The sequence below is a fragment of the Ictidomys tridecemlineatus genome, chromosome Y (genome assembly GCF_052094955.1).
Source record: "Ictidomys tridecemlineatus isolate mIctTri1 chromosome Y, mIctTri1.hap1, whole genome shotgun sequence".
NCBI classification, from domain to species: Eukaryota; Metazoa; Chordata; class Mammalia; order Rodentia; family Sciuridae; genus Ictidomys; species Ictidomys tridecemlineatus.
The window spans coordinates 8980886-9002041 of record NC_135494.1 but is presented as its reverse complement, the minus strand read 5'-3'; positions in this window follow the sequence as shown (position 1 = coordinate 9002041).

The window sequence follows — 21156 nt, the reverse complement described above, 5'->3', positions numbered from 1 at the left end:
TGGCGCAGGTGGCAAAGATTTTCTCCCATTCTGTGGGTTCTATCTTTACATTCTCTATTGTTTCCTTAGCATAAATAAGCTTTTGATTTGCTATCATCTCTTTTGTTGATTCTTGGTTTTACTTCTTTTGCTTTAGGGCTCTTGTTAGGCAAGTAAGTTCCTGAGTCAGTATGTTAGAGGTTTGGTCCTACATTTTGTAATAGTGTGTGCAGAGTTTTTGGACTAATTTCTAGGTCTTTGATCAACTTTGAGTTGAGTTTTAGTCATGGTGAGAGTGTTGTTTTATATCACTAAATTTTGCAGAACTTAGTGTATAGTAAAATTATCTGGAACTAGGGAAAACAGTCTTGTGTGATGGAGGGTCCATGGACTCAGTCCAAAATTTAAGCTTTCGTCTTCTTCTTATTTTATTCTTCTTTCTCAAAATTTTCTTACTGAATAAAACAAAACAAAACAGAAATGACAATAAATACCCACCTGCTATTGGTTTTCAATTTTTTAATTATCTTGTCTTTCTGTAGCTTATCTGCCCATAGGTCACCAAAGTCTGCAGGACTTTCCCTTGCAACACATGCAGATTTTCTTTAAGTGAAATAATAAAGTTTGCATAGGAAGTAAGGAATATTAAATTTTTGGTTTCACTATGGGAAGTCCTACTTTCACTGGCCCTGTAAGAAGGAAAACAAAGAAGCTAGTATTATGAGCATTGTGCTCAGGGTTTTTAATTTTCAATGATGAATTTATAGCTTAAACACATGCCAGGGGAGAAAACAAGGGAGTTCTGTGGCCTCTGAGAGTCTGCTGAGTACATGCTGACAACACTTGCACACTCTCTTGCAGAAGTGGGTCTGGTGGAAATCAACAATGGCATTTTCTGTTTCCAATTAAATGGTGGTTCATTTAGGAGGTATCCCAAAGGAAACATTATATTTGAAACCGTAAAATCTCTGAATAGTATATTTTAACTCCATCAACTTTCATTGCCTTCTGTAAAACATCACATAATCTCAATGTTAAAATTTATTTTATGAAGAAGGAACATTTTGTTTTGATGTATTTTCCTACAAGGAGAAAAAGTGTAAACACACATGGTCTTAAAAGATGTTGAGCTGTTTAAAACTCTCACTTAGGACTAGTGGAGAAATATAGTTTCCTACAGCCATAAAGCTTTGAATCCTAGGTGTTTCCTCAGAGAACACACCACTCCTTTTCTTCACCTTTCCTCCTCTTTGTCTTTGACTTATCGATAAGAATGGTACTTGGTTTTGAATTCTCTAATTACTTAAAGAAAAATACTTTCATTTTTTAAAAATGTTATTCATTAATTAATACTCACATTAAATATTTATTTTGACATTTACTTAAGATTCATTGAAAAAATTAAGGAGCTTACCCATCTAGTCTGCTGTTTTTATGTCTTTTTCCCCTTCTTCCCTTGATGAGAAAGGGGAGAGAGAAAAAGAGTAGGAATGATCTGCTACTCTGAAAACTGTAAAATATTCTGGAGTCACAAGTACTTGCCATTGGTCATTACTAGCATCTATATGTATATGTACATCATCATTTCATTGTCTGCCCTCCCTTTCTTCTATCTATGTAATTAGCACATGCTGAGCGACTAGTAAACTAGGTAGTGTGAAAAGTATTGAAAACACATGTTCCTATTACTTAAGGAACAAAGATGAGAATCATCTACCAAACTTAAAGAAAATATTGAACCTTTTAACTAATTTACCACCTTCACTGATAGGTATAACACATCTCTTTTATCCATGGAATGCTCAACTTTTTAGCAAGGTTATCTTTCTCAGAAACTTTTGAGTCTCCATAGTGACTTAAGTAAAATCTGTATTACCTCTGGATTTCCATATCATTACTTTGGTAGAGAAAGAGGGCAGGTTAAAAGAAAAAAAAAGAGAAAAGACTATGAGATAATATAACCCATTATCAAAACTATAAACTCAATTCAAAGAAAAGTAAAAATCTCAGCTAAATATGACAAACTGTTAAGATCATTATGTGTTTCTTAAGATGAGTAAAATCCAAGACTACATATATTGGCACATGCTTTTTAAAATACATTTTCATGTTGCATTATGGAAAGATTTGCATTGCTTAATATAACAAAGATGAGGATATCAATTTAAGTATCAGGTGAACCCTTCAACCTGTGGAGATTTTCTTTTCATAAATGAAAAGCTACAACTGTTACTCACTCTCCTCCCAGAATAGAAACAAGGGGGACTCCAGATGAAACTGAAAAGGCATACAAATGTAAAATGGATAAGAAAAAATCCTTTTTTTTTTTTAACCGACATAGCTTATAATCAGCCTAAAGCTTTCATTGCTAGTAAAAGAAAATCACTGAAACAAATACACTTGTGGGGCTTCAGAAGTATATACATTCATATGGATAAGAATTGCATTTGCTAGCTCTTCTAATGGATCAAAAAGTACTGTAGAGGACACTTTATGCTTTGGGCCTGATGTAATGCTCCACAGAGACCAGAAAACAAGGTTTCTGAATCCTCCCTACTAGACTTACCAGGATCCATGGCTGTGATGTGCTGCCCCAAATGGGCAGCCTTTTGTTTTCATTGGGGAGACACAGCACAGATAATACAAATGACATTTTGGTTTAAAAAAATAGCCTATCATGAAACTGAAAAAGAGCCCCTTACATATCTTTTCAAAACCAGAATGAAAGGTACCAATGTATCAGAAACTTTTTGGTTAGATTTTCTTTTTGCTTTTCTCACCTGGAGTTCGACTGGCTGACCAATGGGGTACTCCTGTCTTCTTAGCTTCGCCTAGCTGCTCACTTGCACCCTAAGACCTATGAACTTTGTCCTTGCTTTTCTTGAGAGGGTTGTCTAGACTCTTTCATAGGCCAGAGTGCCCATGTACTCGGAGGAAAAAAACTATTAGTTCAAAAAGCAGTGGAGTCAACAAATGCATAATGGATAGAGTACCAAAAAGGCAGAGGACAATTTGTTCTAGATTAAATAATGTGGGAATACTTTTTCCCATAATTTTATGACTCCCTCATTGAATGACAGTTGCATTCATTTCAATAGTGGAAGATCAGAATCTACATGCAAGAGCAAGAGGTTATTAAATGGTAATAAAAAAGAGTGATTTAATTCCAGGAATTGTGGGATGTAGCCAAACCATTCCTTTCTCCACTTCTGAATTTTAAAACACAACTTTAATTTTGTCTTAACAATATTCACTCCCATTCATTGAGGAAAAATGTATGAATCACCCACCATTAACATTTCAGAACATAGTTGTTCTCTCACTTTTGCTTTTTGTACAAACACACACACACACACACACACACACACACACACTATTTCTCTTTATATAATTTGTCTTTCTTTCATCCATTTTTCCACTTATCAATTGATCTATTTTCTAGACTGAAGGATTCTAGTATCTTCTTCCCAAAACTCCATCTCTAAAAAGCCTGAGAAAGTTGCTAATGACTGTTCATAAATTAGTCTGTCATCAAAAGTCACCATGATGTATCCAACTATTTTCTTTGTTCCCTTAGTTTAGTTTCTGATTGGATGACTGGGCCTCAGAACCCACTTTAGGGATATTTAGATAATAATAAAAATGGCATCCTTCATGAAAATATCTGTGATCAGGCCATGGGCTTTCTCTGAGTGTTTTGCTCTTCTGGTAACCTAGACTAAAAACCTGGTTTATAATTTACCTTTTCTCTTTTGTGTCACAAATTGATTAAAAAAAATAAATCCTGACCACTCTAATAGGTTAGACCATCACCTCTAGAGTGTAACAATAGCTGCTTAATCAGCTTACTACAAAAAAAGAAGAATTTTTCTTTTCAACCTAAGTAAGATTATGTGGCTTGCTTTTGCTAGGGCTAGAAGGGACTCTAAACCATCACTCTGCCCTCTGATATTACCTGTTTCCACTCTCTGTGACCAAACCACATTCTTTAGCAGGAATGTGTTTGTTAGCTTTGCATCACTGGGACCAAAATACTTGACAAAAATAGCATAGAGGAGGAAAAGGTTTATTTGACTCATGGTTTTAAAGAGTCAGTGCATGATTGGCCAAATTGTTCCTCTGGGCCTGAGGTGAGGCAGAACTTTATGGCAAAGGGTGTGGTAGAGGCAAGCTGCTGAACTGATGGTAGCTGGAAGGCAGAGGGAGAAAAAAAGGATGCAGGGACAAGATGTAGTTCCCATAGGCATGTCCCCTCTGTCCTCCTCCCTCCAGGCATGCCCCACATGTTTATAATTACCACCCTGTAGTCCATTCAGATTTTAATCCATCACACGCATGGATTAATCAGTAGAGTATGAGAATTGTAAACTCATTTATCCACTAATCTATTTTAATAATCTATTCTTGAGGTTACAGCTTCAATAATCCAATCTTCTCATTGGATTATGAAAGAGATTCTGAACACCACTCTATTGCCTAGCACTTGAGCTCTTTGGGAGGCAATTTTAAATAAAAAATCATAACAAGGAGCCTATAAGGAGTTCCTCCAATCTGTCACCTTGTGGCCCTCACATGGGCTCTGTGCTCCAGCTGCCATACTCACCTATTTTTACCTGCAGGCCCTCCATTTGTTTCTTTATTCAAATCTCTATTGAAATTCATCAGTATGAGTTAAATTACCCATCTCCATAGTACCACACCATTTCTTGTCTGATTTATTTTTATTATGTGTTTATTTATATTTATTGTTTGCTGACTTTGTTGCTCCAGGAATGAGATGAGGCAGAACATCATGGTGGAAGGCTATGGTGGAGGAAAACTGCTCAGGGAGAGCAACCAGGAGAGGGTGGGAGGAGGAGGAGTCAACGATAAGATATGTAATCTTCAAAGGCAAAACCCCAGTGATCTGCTTCTTTCAGCCATGTCTCACCACCCTACATTGACACTTATAATCCATTCAAATTATTGATTTATCAAATGGATTAACTCACAGTTAGGTTACAGCTATCATAATCTGATTATTTAACCTCTGAACATTCTTGCCTTGTCTGTTTCCTTAGTGTTTGCCTTGCATCCAAACCGTAGCAAGTATATATGTGCTTTTGTACAGAAAAAGCAGTAGGACTGGCAAGATGGTTCATTTCAGGATTAGTCTCTGAATGTATGCAATTGCCAAAAAAAGGAGTAAAATATAAAGTAGGGTGCAGGGGGGATGTGATAGAATCTCAATTTTGCAAAATTTGTTTTACAAAGTTATTATTACTTAACAATCTTCCTTTTCTCTCTTTAAAATTATTACAATATTACAATAATAATATTATTTTTCTACAGTGACTTTACTATTGGCAACATAGTATTTCACTTCATAATATTGTAACAAAATATATTTATTCAATACTTTATTTGGTTATCAGCATTTTAAAAATCTCTGGCAATTACAAACAAAATTACCATGAATATCTCTAAGGATACTTGCTGGCTTAAGAGTTTTGCAACTTCTTAAAGTTGATAATCACTTTCGAGAATTATTGAAACAATGTACACCCTTAGCAGCAATGTCTGAGAAGGATCATATCTTGTTATTTTCACAACACAAAGTTTTTTCCAATCTTTTTAATACTTGAAAATAATAGGTTCCAGATGACACTTCATTTTTTTTTACTTAAATTTGGGGTTCTTCAGTAGTTGATGAACATTAACACTTCATATTTAGTAGACATTTAAATATTCTTTTTGTGAACTCAATTTATGTCTTTTTTTGTATGGTGTTTGCTTTTATTTTTACATTAAAATAAACATGGTCTTTATTAAGCCTATTGAACACAGACAAGAAGTGAACATTTCTTTAAAGTTTTACATTTTGTCCTTCTGATGACCAACAGATGATTTAATTATCTAGGTTTTGGAGAAACCATGCATATATACTGCCAATTTGCACCTGCTATGGGTCATCTGTCATCTGTAAATTTTCTTTGATGTTTTCTGAGATAATCTTATGTCCTCCTTTCCTCTATATACTGAACACTTTCTCAATAAACTTTTGATAAAGGCTACATAGAATTACTTCTATGCTGGTAACAGCACTCTCCAACTAACTACTTACAATAAAATCTGCACACAAGCCTCTGTTTATCAGAGCACCTGACCTGAGACAGCTGGTCCCAAGAGTGAACTGAGAGAACAGACCCTACATTGGGATGTTAGAATTGAAACAATAAATAATGAGGGAAAAATGACTGGTGGTAAGTGGAGTACAGATAAAGCTCTGGCACATCCCGGAGATGTAATTGTTAAAATTTCTACCCATAGTAAACTGGTATGGGAAACCAGAGAAGGAATTTATTTACAGGTACAATATTTTAAGGATTTGAGAGGTTCATGGGGAAATTGTAATTATAAGGACTATGGAATCCTGTTTTAGTCAGCTTTTTCACTGCTGAGACTGAAAGACCCAATCAAAACAACTGTAGAAGAGAAAAGATTTTTTAGGGTCTCACGGTTTCAGAGGTCTCAGTTCATGGATAGAAATCTCCATTCTTCAGGATTCAAGGTGAGGCTGAATATAATGGCAGAAGAGTGTGGCAGACGGAAGTGGCTCACATGATGATCAGGTAGCAGAGAGAGATTCGACTCAGGAGATACAAATATATACTCCAAAGCCACACCCCCTGCCTCTAATTACCATTCAATCCCATCAGGTAATTAATCACTGATTGGGTCAAGGCTCTCACAATCCAATAATTTTCCCTCTGAACCATCTTGCATTCTCTTACATGTGAGCTTTGGGCTGACACCTCACATCCAAACCATAACTAATCCTGTACTGTTGACTGTTGATGAATATAAGTTATACTTTGGAGAAAGACAATCACATATGAAGAGTGATTAATCACTAACTTAATGTAAAGTGTAAAACCCAGAAGGATTGCTTCATAGTACACAAAAAGAGCTCATTTTTTTTTATACAGCCAAATGATAATAAAGCTGAAAATGATGTCTAAGACTTAATTAAGTAGGAAAATTCCAGAGAAGAATAAGGTCTCAATATGGCAGATTTGCTATACTCTGACCCTGTTTGGAAATGAGAAGGATAATAAACTTTGGGATGGGATATCTAGTTGATGCCCTCAACAGTACTGAAATCCAATATCCCCATAAATACTCTGGGTCTACAAAAGTATCCCACTCTTCTCTACAAAATGCCATAAGTCCAGTCTTATCTAAATAAAATGCAAATAATATATCTTGCATGGCCAAATTCATCCTTTACTCCCGGAGGCCTCCTCTGGAAGTAACGTAAAAGTATAGAACTCATATTGGAATATTCTGAAATTTCTAGGGGACTTCAGAAGCTATTGGTGGGGAATTTGCAACCATACTGCCCATCATGAAATTTATTTCTTCATACCCACTGAGCATAAGGTAAGATGGATGTAGTAGTAATGTATCATAAGATGGAAAAATTTGCATCCATGATAAAATATAAGCAAGGCCAGAAAGCATTTCAAAACAGAGAGTGTGCAAGAGTAGGAATTTCTCACACAATATTCCACCTAGAAGTTTCTAGCCTGATTGAGCTGTGGAGTGGCTCAGCTATGGCACTGTCATCACTAGTTAGGAATAATACCCACACAAGTGGAATGCCATCCTCCTAGATGTAGCAAAAACAACTTTATGTAGTGGTGTATTCCCAAAGGGCAGAATACATCTGAGTCCAGGAAGTAGGAGTGGCCCTGCTTATCAGGAACTCTCTTAAGGAACTTGTTTCTCTTCCTCTAGGCTTAACATGGTACCTGAGGTCTTTGTTTCCTATGGGGAGGGGGGGCATATTTCACCTTGAATCATAGCAATAGTCCCATCAAACATAAGCATGTGACTGGTTACTCCAGACTCTGACCAAGAGACTAGAGATGAGGAAACTTGTCTCGATCAATAGGAAGTAGGACATCTGATACAAAATGGGGACAGGAAGTCACCTAGATGATCAACTAGATGTCTCTTGATACTCTCCTGTACAATATTTATGATAAATGGGCAAGTGTAGAAGCCATGTGCTGAAAAGGTCATGGAGATAGTGGTTTATACCCCTCAGGGGTGGTGGGCTCCACCAGGAATGGTACTAGCTGAGGATTTTAATCATTTATTTTTGTTGCTGTAATCAAAAGATCTAAGAAGAACAATTAGAGAAGAAAAATTGTATTTGAGGGCTCACATTTTCAAAGGTCTCAGTCCAAAGATGGCTGACTCAATTTCTCTAAACCCAAAGTGGAGCAGAACATTATGGCAGAAGAGAGTGGGGAACGAAAGTTGCTAAAGACATGGAAGCAAGAAGCAGAGAGTGAGAGAGCTCCAGTTTCCAAGGGCAAAATATATGACCCAAAAGATATGCCCCCAGAGACCCATCTCCTCTAGTCATACCCTTCTTGCCTACAGTTACCAGGGTGTTCATGCTCTGATTAGATTAAGGCTCTACTAACCCAATCATTTCACTTTGAACTTTCTCACATTTTATATTATATGAGCTTTTGGAGAACACCTCATACATAAAATGTAACATTGAGGTTCAGGGGAATTGAGAAACTTAGTAGAGGAGGTGGGTACTGAGTATAAGTCACATCCCCAAGAGTAATTATAACAGCAGAGGCTATAGTTAGTCCTATTAATTTTCTTCTTAAAGGTTTTTTTTTTAAGAGAGAGTAAGAGAGGGGAGAGAGTGAGAGTGAGAGAGAGAGAGAGAGAGAGAGAGAGAGAGAGAGAGAGAGAGAATTTTTTAATATTTTTTTCTTAGTTCTTGGCGGACACAACATTTTTGTTGGTATGTGGTGCTGAGGATCGAACCCGGGCCGTACGCATGCCAGACGAGCGCTCTACCGCCTGAGCCACATTCCCAGCCCTTCTTAAATGTTTTTCAAACAATAGGATCTACAGGAATTCTGAAGGAGATGATTCTAAATGGGATAAACATTAAATGAAAAGTGTGTATCTTAGTCACATGTGTGGATAATATGGTGTACTTGACAGACCTCTATGGTGTGAACAAGGTATTCATTCTCTCAGCTGGTAAGAGTGTTGGCTACTGACCAATTACAGACCTGCCCTGATAATTCATTATATTACTCTTCCTAGGGAAAATTTGTGCCCCATAACTGGGCTATGCAGGAATAGAGAGGTCTCGTTTCAATTTTGGAGATATCTGTTGAGCTCCGCATGGGTATAGCTAAACCTTCTACTATAACTTCATCACAGTTCAGCTTCTTACAATACTGCTTTCCTCACTCATCACAGATTTCCAGAGGTGATAAATTCCCCAATAAACTTTCTGAATACCAGTTTGCATTTCAATGTCTTTCTTCTGGAGAACCCAGCCTAAGACAAAGTATTGGACAAATGGAAAAACATTCTATGTATATTTTAATGAAAATATCCAACACTATGAATAAGTTAGTCATAGTTGAGTTTATTTTTAATTCTGACCTCCTAAAAATTACATTTTCTTTTAATTAGGCAAAGGATTCAAAAATTAATGTGAACAAAAGCAGTAAAAATAGGGCTCGGGTTGTGGCTCAGTGGTAGAGTGCTCACCTTGCTTGTGTGAGACCCTGGGTTGGATCCTCAGCACCACATAAAAATAAAATAAAGGTATTGTGTCTAACTACAACTAAAAAAATAAATTTAAAAAAGAGAAGAAGTAAGAATAATCAGGTCAATGCAAAGAGAAGTTTAGTTGATCCAGATTATTTTATGAGTCAGAATACTAGCTTTTCTAATACCACAACTGTTAGAGAAACAATCATAGAAAAGCATTTTTTCCTTTGTTTCCTTTAAATCTCTTTTGTCCTTTTTGTTTATTATTTAATTATTGATAAGCATTTTTTTCATAATTTGTTTTTTAATTATATTTGTGCCATACTAGGACAAAGTAGCCAGAAATAACCAGACAAATTATCAATGAAAGTGAAGTTTTAATTGTATAGTTATGTTCTAAAAATATACATATCTGTCATAATGGTGTTTTATATTTAATTTGGGCCCTTATTGCCATCTAAATTAATCTGGTTTAGTGTTCATATTATATTTTTATAAACAAATTCATGGCAGAACATTGCTTAATTAGGACTAATATTTTGCTCCTAGTGAATGTTTTGTAATATTAAAGTGGTTTTATAAAATAAACCTAATGGAACATTCAGTATTAAATTTCAGGGAAAGATCAAAATGATAAACAGTATCGGAGGTAAAGGGTTATTCATCTCAATGACACAGAAATAAGTTATTTTTCCTATGGTGTGTTTTTTCCTATTTCCTAATAGCAGTAATAACCTCACAAAAGTCAGCAAATGGCTAAAAATACCTGAACTGTAAACTGAGCTAATAATGTATAGACTTGAACATGGTTTTGGTGTTTGATCACATCAGTTATTATTCTCTGATTTTTTTTTCAAACAATCCAAATGAATACCACTGCATAGTCAACCATCTACAAGTTATATCGTATGTCAGACTGTGACTGTGACTTATGGTAAAAACAAGATAATTTGGTAGTTTGAAATGAGGCTGTGGGTAAAGAAACCATTATTTGTGATTATTGCACTAGTTCTTTATCTTTTTAAGCAAAGACAATATGGCTGTTTCAAGAGAATGAATTGATAATATTGGGGAGATGAAAATGACTTCTAATTTATTAAGAAAGTAGCCCCTGTTAATTTTATTCCACATTTGCTAATGGGGCATTTTGGAAGAGATTCAGAGGCAACTGGCAAATCAATAGCTGACCCAACTGGAAAATAGTGCCCTACATTGGCATTCTTATGGATAAAGCTTTATCGAATAATAAATTTATTTTCTAAGATGACAACTTTGCCACCTCTATGATAATTTTCTAATTCAAATGTGGTATACATCGTATTAATCTGGTATTTTCTAGCTCTATGTAACCTTCTGGTTCCCTTTACCATTACTCCTTCTCCAAGACTCTGCTCAAGCCAAACCATTTGGTAGGCTCTCACCCACACTTAAATGTCAATTCTTGTTTTAATGGCTTTGCAACTGTTCTTTTAAAAGTTTACATTCATCACTTTTTTCAAGAACCAACTCACAAATTCTCCTTCCTAAAACAAGACCTTCTTTACCTTTTTCAGCTTCATGTTTTTCTTTTCTTCCTGATATTTATTCTAAAAATCTTGATATTTCATGTTTTATCTGTCTCAGTTAAATTTAAGGAGCATTAAGTGGTATTTCCTTTCATTCGCCTGAAGAACATAGTTATTCATATTGTAGTGACTTGGTAACATACTGTGTTACTATAAATTTTCTTCTAGGGATAATTTTTCTCTTCAGTTTTATTTTCTTTACATTCAGCTGAGATGAATTAGATGACATAATTAAATTATTATCAATTTCAGGTTTGGGAATAGAGATGGTCATAAAGAGATCATGGTTATTTCTAGCCTCTCTGGATATGCTCTCTCATCTACATATGGTTTCCCAAACTCTTCCACTTTTCTTTTTCTTTTTTAAGTACCAGGGATTGAACCCAGAGGTGCTGAACCACTAAGCCCACATCTCCAGCCTTTTTTATATTTTATTTAGAAACAAGGTATTGCTACGTTGCTTAGGGCTTCCTTAAATTGCTGAGACTGGTTTTCAACTTGCAATCAATCCTTCTGCCTCAGCCTCCCAAGCTGCTGGGATTACAGATATGTGCCACTGCACCCCCAACAGCAGTGTTCGACTTATAACAGTGAACATGTTTCAAATTCTTAATCATAATAACAGCAAATGAACAAGATGTAGAGTTGGCCTGATGGATATTTTTGCTACTATATTTCTTTAAATTGAAGTAATAGTTTAACTTAGGACAGAAGATGAGTCAAACATAAATGAAAAGCAATGTATTTGCAGGAGTTGAGTAGGGGAGATGACAGTGTTCAGTGCAGCTCATGCAAATCAAATCACTTTTTCCTCAATTTCTTAGGAAAATTGAGACAGTGGTCTGGGAGGGTGGTGTTTAAGGGCTTAAAATATGTGGGAGGTGAAGTGCTCGAACTTGAAAGACACATTGCCTAGATACTTGTATGTGCTCAGAGAAATTTGTTGAATAAATAATTTAATAAAAAGGAATGAATAAATAATTTTATAGGTTTTTAATTCCCAGTCAGTCATGTCAGAGAATATTGGGCAAACGCTCTGAAATAAGGAAAACTTACTGTTAACTACAACCTCTTATAATAGCAGTCAGCTTAAAGTACACTGAACAAAATTAAAAATAAATGTGCCAGGAGAATTTTTTTTTCACAATGTAAATCTGTGTGCAATATGTAAATATGACCATCTGCCCTCCTTTTAGGGAAAAACTATTAACCAGTATTTTTCTAATGTGTGAACCAGTTTTCTTCTCCAGTGCTATTCTGAGAACTTCTCTCCCATAATCCAAAAATTTCTCATGAGAGACCATTGATATGTAGGAACTTAAGTCACAGTATTGAAGACATTCTGCACTCCCAAGTTCAATATAGCATTCTTTTTAATTGCTAAGATAAGAAGTCAAGTGTTCATCAATGGAATAAAGGAAAAAATATGATATGTATGTACAGTGGAATATTATTCATTCTTCAAAAAGATAATGCTGTTATTTGCAACCACATGAATGAACCTGGAAGACATTATGTTAAATGAAATAAGTCAGACACGGAAACACAATTGCCACATTAATATGTTTAATTTTAAAATGTTGAATTCAGAAACAGAGATTAGAAGAGACATTGGTAAAAAAATGTAAAATTTTTGCTCAAAAGATCTATGCTTTTAAAATGAATGATGGCTACAGTTAATAATCTATTATATTATTTAAATTTCTAAGAGAATAGATTTGAATTATTCTTTAAATATTTTTTAGATGTAGATAGAAATAATATCTTTATTTAATTATTTTTTTCATTACTGAGGATTGAACCCAGTGCTTCACTTGCCAGTAAGCTAAAGTCCCAGCCCAAATTTGACATATTCTTACCACAAAAAATAAATATGTAATGTTAACATGTTAACTAGCTTAATTTAGTAATTTCACAGTGTAGGCTTATTTCAAAATTTCATGTTGTACATAAAAATAATTTATAGTTGTCAAAATAAAATAAATTAAATAAATTAATTACAGAAGATAATTTTTTGAAGATAGTTTCTTTTTTGATTTATTTTTTATTTATATATGACAGCAGAATGTATTACAATTCTTATTACATATATGAAGCACAATTTTTTATATCTCTGGTTGTATACATAGTATATTCACAACAATCCATGTCTTCATACCTGTATATAGAAGATCATTGATACATTGATAACAGACCTTTCAATTAAAACACACAGCTAAACGGATCTTTATTTGAAAGACTTTGTTAGCATAGAACTAAATAGTGATTTGTTTCAGAGCAGGCTGACATAGAAAATAGAATAACATGGTTTACTAATATATTATTAATGTTTTCAGATATTACATATTTCAGACATTTGCATTCTTGAGCACTAATGAGTAAATTCTACCCGACACTATGGATTGATTTGAAAAAGAATGTGTTGATGTGCCTGTCTTCCAAGAAAATAGAATGCAAGATAATGAAAAGTAAATTGGGAAAGACAGAATGTTTTATGTAACTCAAGATCACAAACACATACAGACAGACATACACAGCACACACATGTTTATATGTGTGTGTATGTGTGTGTGTGTGTGTGTGTGTGTAATACAATAGAAGCAGGTAAATAAATTTAATATAAGTGACACAAATAATAGGAAAACACCATTGCAGCTGAGTTGTGAGAGCTATGATATTTTGTAGGCATTTCAGAGAAACCTCTGCCTTTCAGAGTAAAAGTAGCTACCTGAAAACAAGAATCGTAAGTCAGCATCCTTAAAACACCATTTTGGCATGTTAATGATAACAATGTCAGCTGCAGTTTCTCTAAATAAGAAGAGAGGTTATATATGAGATATGTGGGGCAATGGAATGATGGCAAAAATAATCATTCCATTGACAAGCCATGAAGTCCTAACTTGGCCAGCAGCACTAATGTCAATGTAATTCTCATGTGGAACAAGTGAAACTCAGGCTATGTAACCATAAAATAATTTTATATTAGTTTCCTCTCTCCATTTGTCTCTGGGCTTCTTCATTCTCTGTTCCTACAGGCCCAGTAACATTTCTCCTATAAATAATAAAACATCTTATTATTGATTTAAATCACCGAATTACAGGCTCAGTTAAGTAATTAGTATGATCAATACCAAATAATATTTAGAATCCAGAATCTATTTAAAATTTGGAATGCTTTCCACCCCTGGTAGCAGGTGGGGCATCTTCTGCCTGGGTAGGGGAGTTGACTTCTTCTCCCACACCCCATCTAAGGATTCTATGCTCCTTCCACCAGTTTGCTTATCATAGTAGTTCCTAAGCATCTGGGACTTGTACCTTGAGAGGGGAGATGTAAAATTGTTAGAAACTCTTCTTTTGGGACTAATACTGTCATGAATTGATATTGGTCCTTGCTGAAACTTTTATGTGTTTTAAATGTGCGATTGTGTCCTGTCTCTTTTCTGAGCATTTTTTACAACTTTTTGGAGAATTTTCCTCTCTAAAGTTTTTTCTCTGGAAGTTCACTTGGAAAAGGTCAAATGCCTCTTTCATAATTTTTTCCTTCTCTGCTCCTAGGAGTCTACTTAGACCTCTATAACTTCTCTAGTTTTCCTCACCAAGTAATCTTTCTGGATAGGATTTAAGAAGAGCCATGTGAACCTTTTTTAATACAAGACCTACATGGTCCAAAAGAACTACTCACATTGATATTTGTGGGAGGTTTTTATGAACTGTATGTTGAACACATCTGTGTTAGTCTATGTAGACTGCTATAATAAAACTGAGTTAAATAAATGACAGGAATCTATTGCCGTCAATTCTGGAGTCTATGAAATCTGAGATCAAAGCACCAGCAGATTCTGTGATTGGTGAAAGCTTGCTCCCTTCTTTCAAGATGGCACTTTCTGCTACATTTTCACATGTTGCAAATTTCCTCAGCTCTTTTTTTTTTTTTTTTAAGAACACCAGTTCCATCGAAGTCCCCACCTTCTAGCACCTTTTGGCCTTCTAATACACCTGCACAAGGAATTAAGTTTTAACATGAGAATTTTGGGGCACAGTCAGCCATCTCCTTTGAAAAAATGTACACTTGGCATAACCCTGTGGAATGATTGTCTTTGAATGACAGCTGAAATTTAACATCTCAACATGTGTTTGTCTCAGCATGGCAGGTTAAAAGAATAAGTAATATGGTATTGATTAAATTAACTTCTAAACTTCCAGCCTTTTAGTCTTGTTTTGAAAATTAATATTAATATTTATGTATAGCACTTAGTGCATGGCCTGTCAAATAGTAAGTGGTCAATAAATAGGGACTGTTATTATTTATTATTTGTAGAATTGTGTCTGAGAAAAATAAAAATGCATATTTATGTACGTTAGATGCATCATTCTAATTATCTTTGTAGCTGGAGATTTAAAATTTTAGAATATGTCTAGTAAATGTGTATTTGCTCAAATGTTTATTCTCTCTTGTACAAGTTTGGAAGCCTTTGGTATTTTATTCACTCTTTTTGTATATATAGTTTTTTCTCTCTTTATCTTCTAACTGCTCTGAAGAGAAAAAGAAAAGGGGTTTATTAACATGCTCGGATGTATATGTCGTTTCCTAACATTGCTTTTTACAGGAAAAATATCTTTTGGTGAAAGAAACAGAGTGGTGTGAAAGGGGCAATAGTAAATCTGTCCCAAAGCTACTTTACTATTGAAAATCATCATTATGAGGGATTGGCTTTCTGATCATGGTGACACTTTATCCATTGAAGTGACCGGAAAAATTGGAAGTGATTTCTACACTATCCCCATCCTCTTTGGCATGATTCATTTCTGCTCTCATCTCAGCAAGTGGAAGGTTAGCCTCTAGTTCTGCGACTCAAAATATGGCCACCCTTCCACAATGAGATCTCCACACATCATGGCATCTCCCACATTGCAAGGTTTCGCTGAATAAAAAATATCCATTCACATTTTCTTTCATTAAGTATTTAGATATTCTACTCGACTTTATTCTGGACGAAAGTGTTGCTGTCAACAAATCTGAAGATTTAATTTTATTTTTCTTATATGAAACTTGCTCCTTTTACCTAAATATATAAAATATTCACTATTTTGGGGTAAATTTGAAGTTTTTTTGTCTTTTTATTGAAACTTTACTAGAAGATGTCTTGACTTTGGCTATCCAAATGGATTGCAAGTGAGCTCTCTCATCATAGTTTCAATTGGAGTTTTCAGGATTTTTTATTTTCTTGAAATGTAGCTTTTTTTCTTCTTCAAGAACATATTTTACTGTATGTTCTATTTTGTTTTTGTTTGGTTTGGTTTGGTTTCACTCTTCTTTTATTATGTTTTTTATTTACAAAAAGCTTTTCCTTTCATTTTTTATCTCTCTTAAGGCATTAACTGTTGTGTTTGTTAACTCAAGTCTTGTCTCATTTATCTTTTTTTTCTGATATATTTTCCATTTCTAATTACTTCATGAGTTGTCCTGATTTCTGAGCTTTTCTAGTTATGCTTTATGTTGTTCTTTCACAACTTTGATCATTATTTTAATGACTTAGCTTGATTAGAAATACTAGTGGTTGTAGTTTTCTTGGGTTTTTTGGGTATATCTTTCTGGAATTCCTGAAATGTTTTTGGAATGCTATTTTGATCCTTATTCTTTTAAAAAACAAAACCTTACAATACCTTTGAATACTAAAGAAACAGTCTGAACATTTAATTAACTGTTTCACTTTTTGCATTAGATATATATATATATAGAGAGAGAGAGAGAAAATATGTCACTGGTGTCACTTTTTGAGTGATACCATATATTTGTAAAAAGAGAAAAACAATTTGTGGTGTAAATGTCTTATTTTTTTGTCACCAATAGATGAATAAACATTGTCCTATATGGCTTTTCCTTTGAATTTTGAGCCTGGTATATTTGTAAAGTAGAGACAGAGACATTTGACATTCTATAGTTTTTCAGAAAAGTCACCACCAGCTCCTATTAGTTACAGTAGACCTGTAATAAATGCATATCTGAGAAAATTGCCTTATTTTCAAAAAGTATAGCAACTGTAAATGAGTTGTGATGATCCCATCTAGTGAGTACCATCTTGCAGTTGTGCTCTAATAAAGAAAAAGAAATTAGTGTTTCATACAACTCTTTATCCTAAAATATCCCCAAGTGGGTAGCATAACATTGTAAATGGAATAGTTTTTCTTGCAAAGCTTAGATAAAGTTACCCACAGATTTTTATGATGTTTTTCCAAAGAGATATTTTTTTTAAAAAGAAAGTCTTCACTTTACTATGGTGTTATCCATATGTATAGGCATGCTTATAGACTATAGCCCACATAGACTTATGATAACATACTTAAATTAAATGTTTTCTCTTTGATGACAATAATTGATAATTAGCATGGCCCCTGTTACTTCTAAAGAAAATGTGAAGAAACTACTTAGAAAATTTTGAGCCATCAGTAAGATAATAATAACTTTTTAAACAATATTTTAGTTAAAATGAGCTAAAGATGAGAAAACAAAATGTACAAACTCTCTCTCTCTCTCTCTCTCTCTCTCTCTCTCTCTCTCTCTCTCTGTCTGTCTGTTTTTGTGTGTGTGTGTATGTGTGTTTTAATGGAAAAAAACTATGTTTTTTTTTCACTTTTTTTATTGGTTGTTCACAACATTACAAAGCTCTTGACATATCATATTTCATACATTAGATTGAAGTGGGTTATGAACTCCCAATTTTACCCCAAATGCAGATTTCAGAATCACATCCATTACACATCCACAATTTTACATAATTTCCTATTAGTAATTGTTGTATTCTGCTACCTTTCCTATCCCCTACTATCCCCCTCCCCTTCCCTCACATCTTCTCTCCCTACCCCATCTACTGTAATTCATTTCTCTCCTTGTTTATTTTCCCATTTCCCTCACAACCTCTTATATGTAATTTTGTATAGCAATGAGGGTCTTCCTTCATTTCCATGCAATTTCCCTTTTCTCTCCCTTTCCCTCCCATCTCATGTCTCTGTTTAATGTTAATCTTTTCTTCCTGCTCTTCCTTCCTTCTCTGTTCATAGTTGTTGTCATTATGTCAAAGAATACATTTGGTATTTGTTTTTTAGGGACTGGCTAGCTTCACTAAGCATAATCTGCTCTAGTGCCATCCATTTCCCTGCAAATTCCATGATTTTGTCATTTTTAAGTGCTGCATAATATTCCATGGTGTATAAATGCCACATTTTTTTTTATCCATTCATCTATTGAAGGGCAAAACTATGTATTTTTAAAAATATTTCCATTTCCTGAAGAATTCCTAATCTCATCAATGAGATTATAATTATTTTGATAAAGATAATTTGACAATCTTTATAACTGGCCAACTGCAGAGAACAATTTGAAAGCTGGTTTCTCCCCTTCTTCAGGGGATGTTTTTTGAAATGCTAATGTGTTTGAAGCCTAACTCATTGTAGATAGAATCATTTCGTTAAGAATGTTGACAGGGTATGACAGAGGAAAACTGTGCGTTGCGGATCATAATGCTTTTAGTTCAATCCAGGAACAAAGCCTCTTTGAGCATGTGCAGAAAGCTACCTTCCTTCCAGGTCCCCAGTTTTCCTGTGTGTAAAATAGGCAAGAGAATATCATATCAACAGTGTGATTTCTAGATTTGAGCTTTGGCATATTATGTATTATATACATTTTACAAATGACCCTTCTCTCTTTTTGTGGGAAAAAGAATGTATCTGCTAATGTAAATTAAGGAAATGTAAGTGATGTAATGTCCCTAGAAGACTTCAGTATGCTTCCACTCCTATTAATGACTTAATATCTTCAAGTTTTTTGGAAATTAAGCCTCTTGTAAGGGAAAGCAAAGACTCTGGGACATCACAACTAAGCAACTAAACAAATTAATGTCTTGTACACAAGTCTCCAAAAAGACTAGGTTGAAATTAACTGTAATCCTTGGCACCTTATTTGAATTAATTGACAAATCAATGTATAATGTTATATGTATTTTATTTATTTAGAAAACATTTGGATTCATTTAAAAGTTACCAATGCTTACAAAATTAACCTTCCTACGTCTTTTTTATAAACTAATACTTAAAGTAATTCTTATGTAAAGAACTGACTTACTGTATTCACTCTAAGTAAATCCTTAGCATTGGAAAGTGTAAACTTACGTACAGAAAGTGGGATGTTTAAAAGCAAGGCTTTACTGGATGGACAGACTATGTTGACATTATGCTAATTAGAGACATGAATCACTGACACCTGCCTTGAATCATGGGACGCAATACACCATCAAGGTCTTCATGCTTTGTTGATTTAAAATGTTATCCTTGAAATAGCAATGTTATAAATATTAATAAATATACTAAGAGCCTGGCAAGTGGATTCCAGAAAGACTAATGACTTTCAGTTAAATATCAAGTCATTATTCAACAGACCTTTTACTAAGCAGCAAAAATGAAACAATGTTGTAAAGGTCTTAACAACCATTCAATTGAGACAAAAGTTACATCAACTAGTTGTTTGACCTAAATAGACTGTTACTGAGTGAATTAATTAGGTTCTGGTTATCATTTCACAACACCAAATACTTGTCTAGCTGATTTTTTTGACTTCTTTAATTGGTTGTCTTCCCAACTGTTATGAATGTATACATATACATCCCCTTACAGAATTATTTGTGTGAGTCAATCTCTCATTTCAGTACACTCTCAGGGAGTCTATGAGTATGTCATCATAGATACATCTCAAAAACACATCACTGAGCAATAATAGATGCTGATAGACACACAGAATATTATTTTATTGTCTCTTTATAAAAACAATATATTGTTCCTGAAGGCAGATTTATGCAAATGAAAGGAAGAAAGGTAAATAGAAATAATACACAAGCCTCGTGCCTTAAAAATAGTGGGGACAGAAATTGGGATGAAGATATAGGGTAAAATACAAGGGGCCATGTTCTAGTCAGTGTTGATGATGTGGTGTACAATGTGCATGTATTGATCATACTAATCCTATGTTAGAAAATAAAAGCTAGGGTGTTTGCAGTTTTCCTTTTGTTTTAGCATATGAGCATCCTTCACACTGACTTGAGCATGTTGCACATTTAAAATGACACAGTAGTATCATTCTATTTCCACTGTGTCAAGTTGAATATTGAGATGGTGGGACAGAAAAAAGTGTCACACTTTCTGTCGTTACTCCAAAATCCTTTTCACATGAACTAGCTTCTGGCCAAATTACAATTTACAACCTAGTAGACCTGAATATCTAAGTTAGTGAGAAATGTCTCCTTACTTCATGAACATTTATACTCTAAATACATTCTCCCACAATGAGTTTTGTCTAAAATTTCAGTTAGAAGATCACTTTAGTGTCATTTTTTACATGATAGTTTATAGAACATACTGTCCCTGGCAAACAAACAAATATGGAAATATAGTGCTCTAATATTTTAGGATTATCTATCTATCTATCTATGTATCTCAATGTGATTGATAGAGTGTAAAGAGATATCACTATCAGAACATCTAAGGATGAATGCAAAAAATACATAAACTATGTCCTAATTGGATGCAAATTCAGGAATTCTCAACAGTCCTATTTGATTTTCACTTTGATTTCATCCATACTCACATTTTAAATCCTAAATTTGTATGATGACCTTAAACTTGTCTTGTGTATGATATACATGTAATTCCCTATATGTGTGTAGGAAATATCAACTTTCAATGGTAATTTTTTCCTCCTCTGAATCTGGTGTTTTGAATACAGTACAAAGCAGAGAATAAAACTGAAGCCTATTCATGCAGATGCATTCAGATCAGAGGTCTTCCTTTGAGATCAACGAAATTAAGCAAGAAGAAATTTTTTGTAGTCAACAAAATATACATTGCATGTCTGGTTCTTTTCAAGCACCTCAGATCTGTATGTGAGAATGGCCTCAAACCCTGTTAACAAACTTCAGAAAGAAAAAAAACAGCATGAGTAAAATATTGTAAATAATTGCCCATTTCTAGAGCAAAGTTC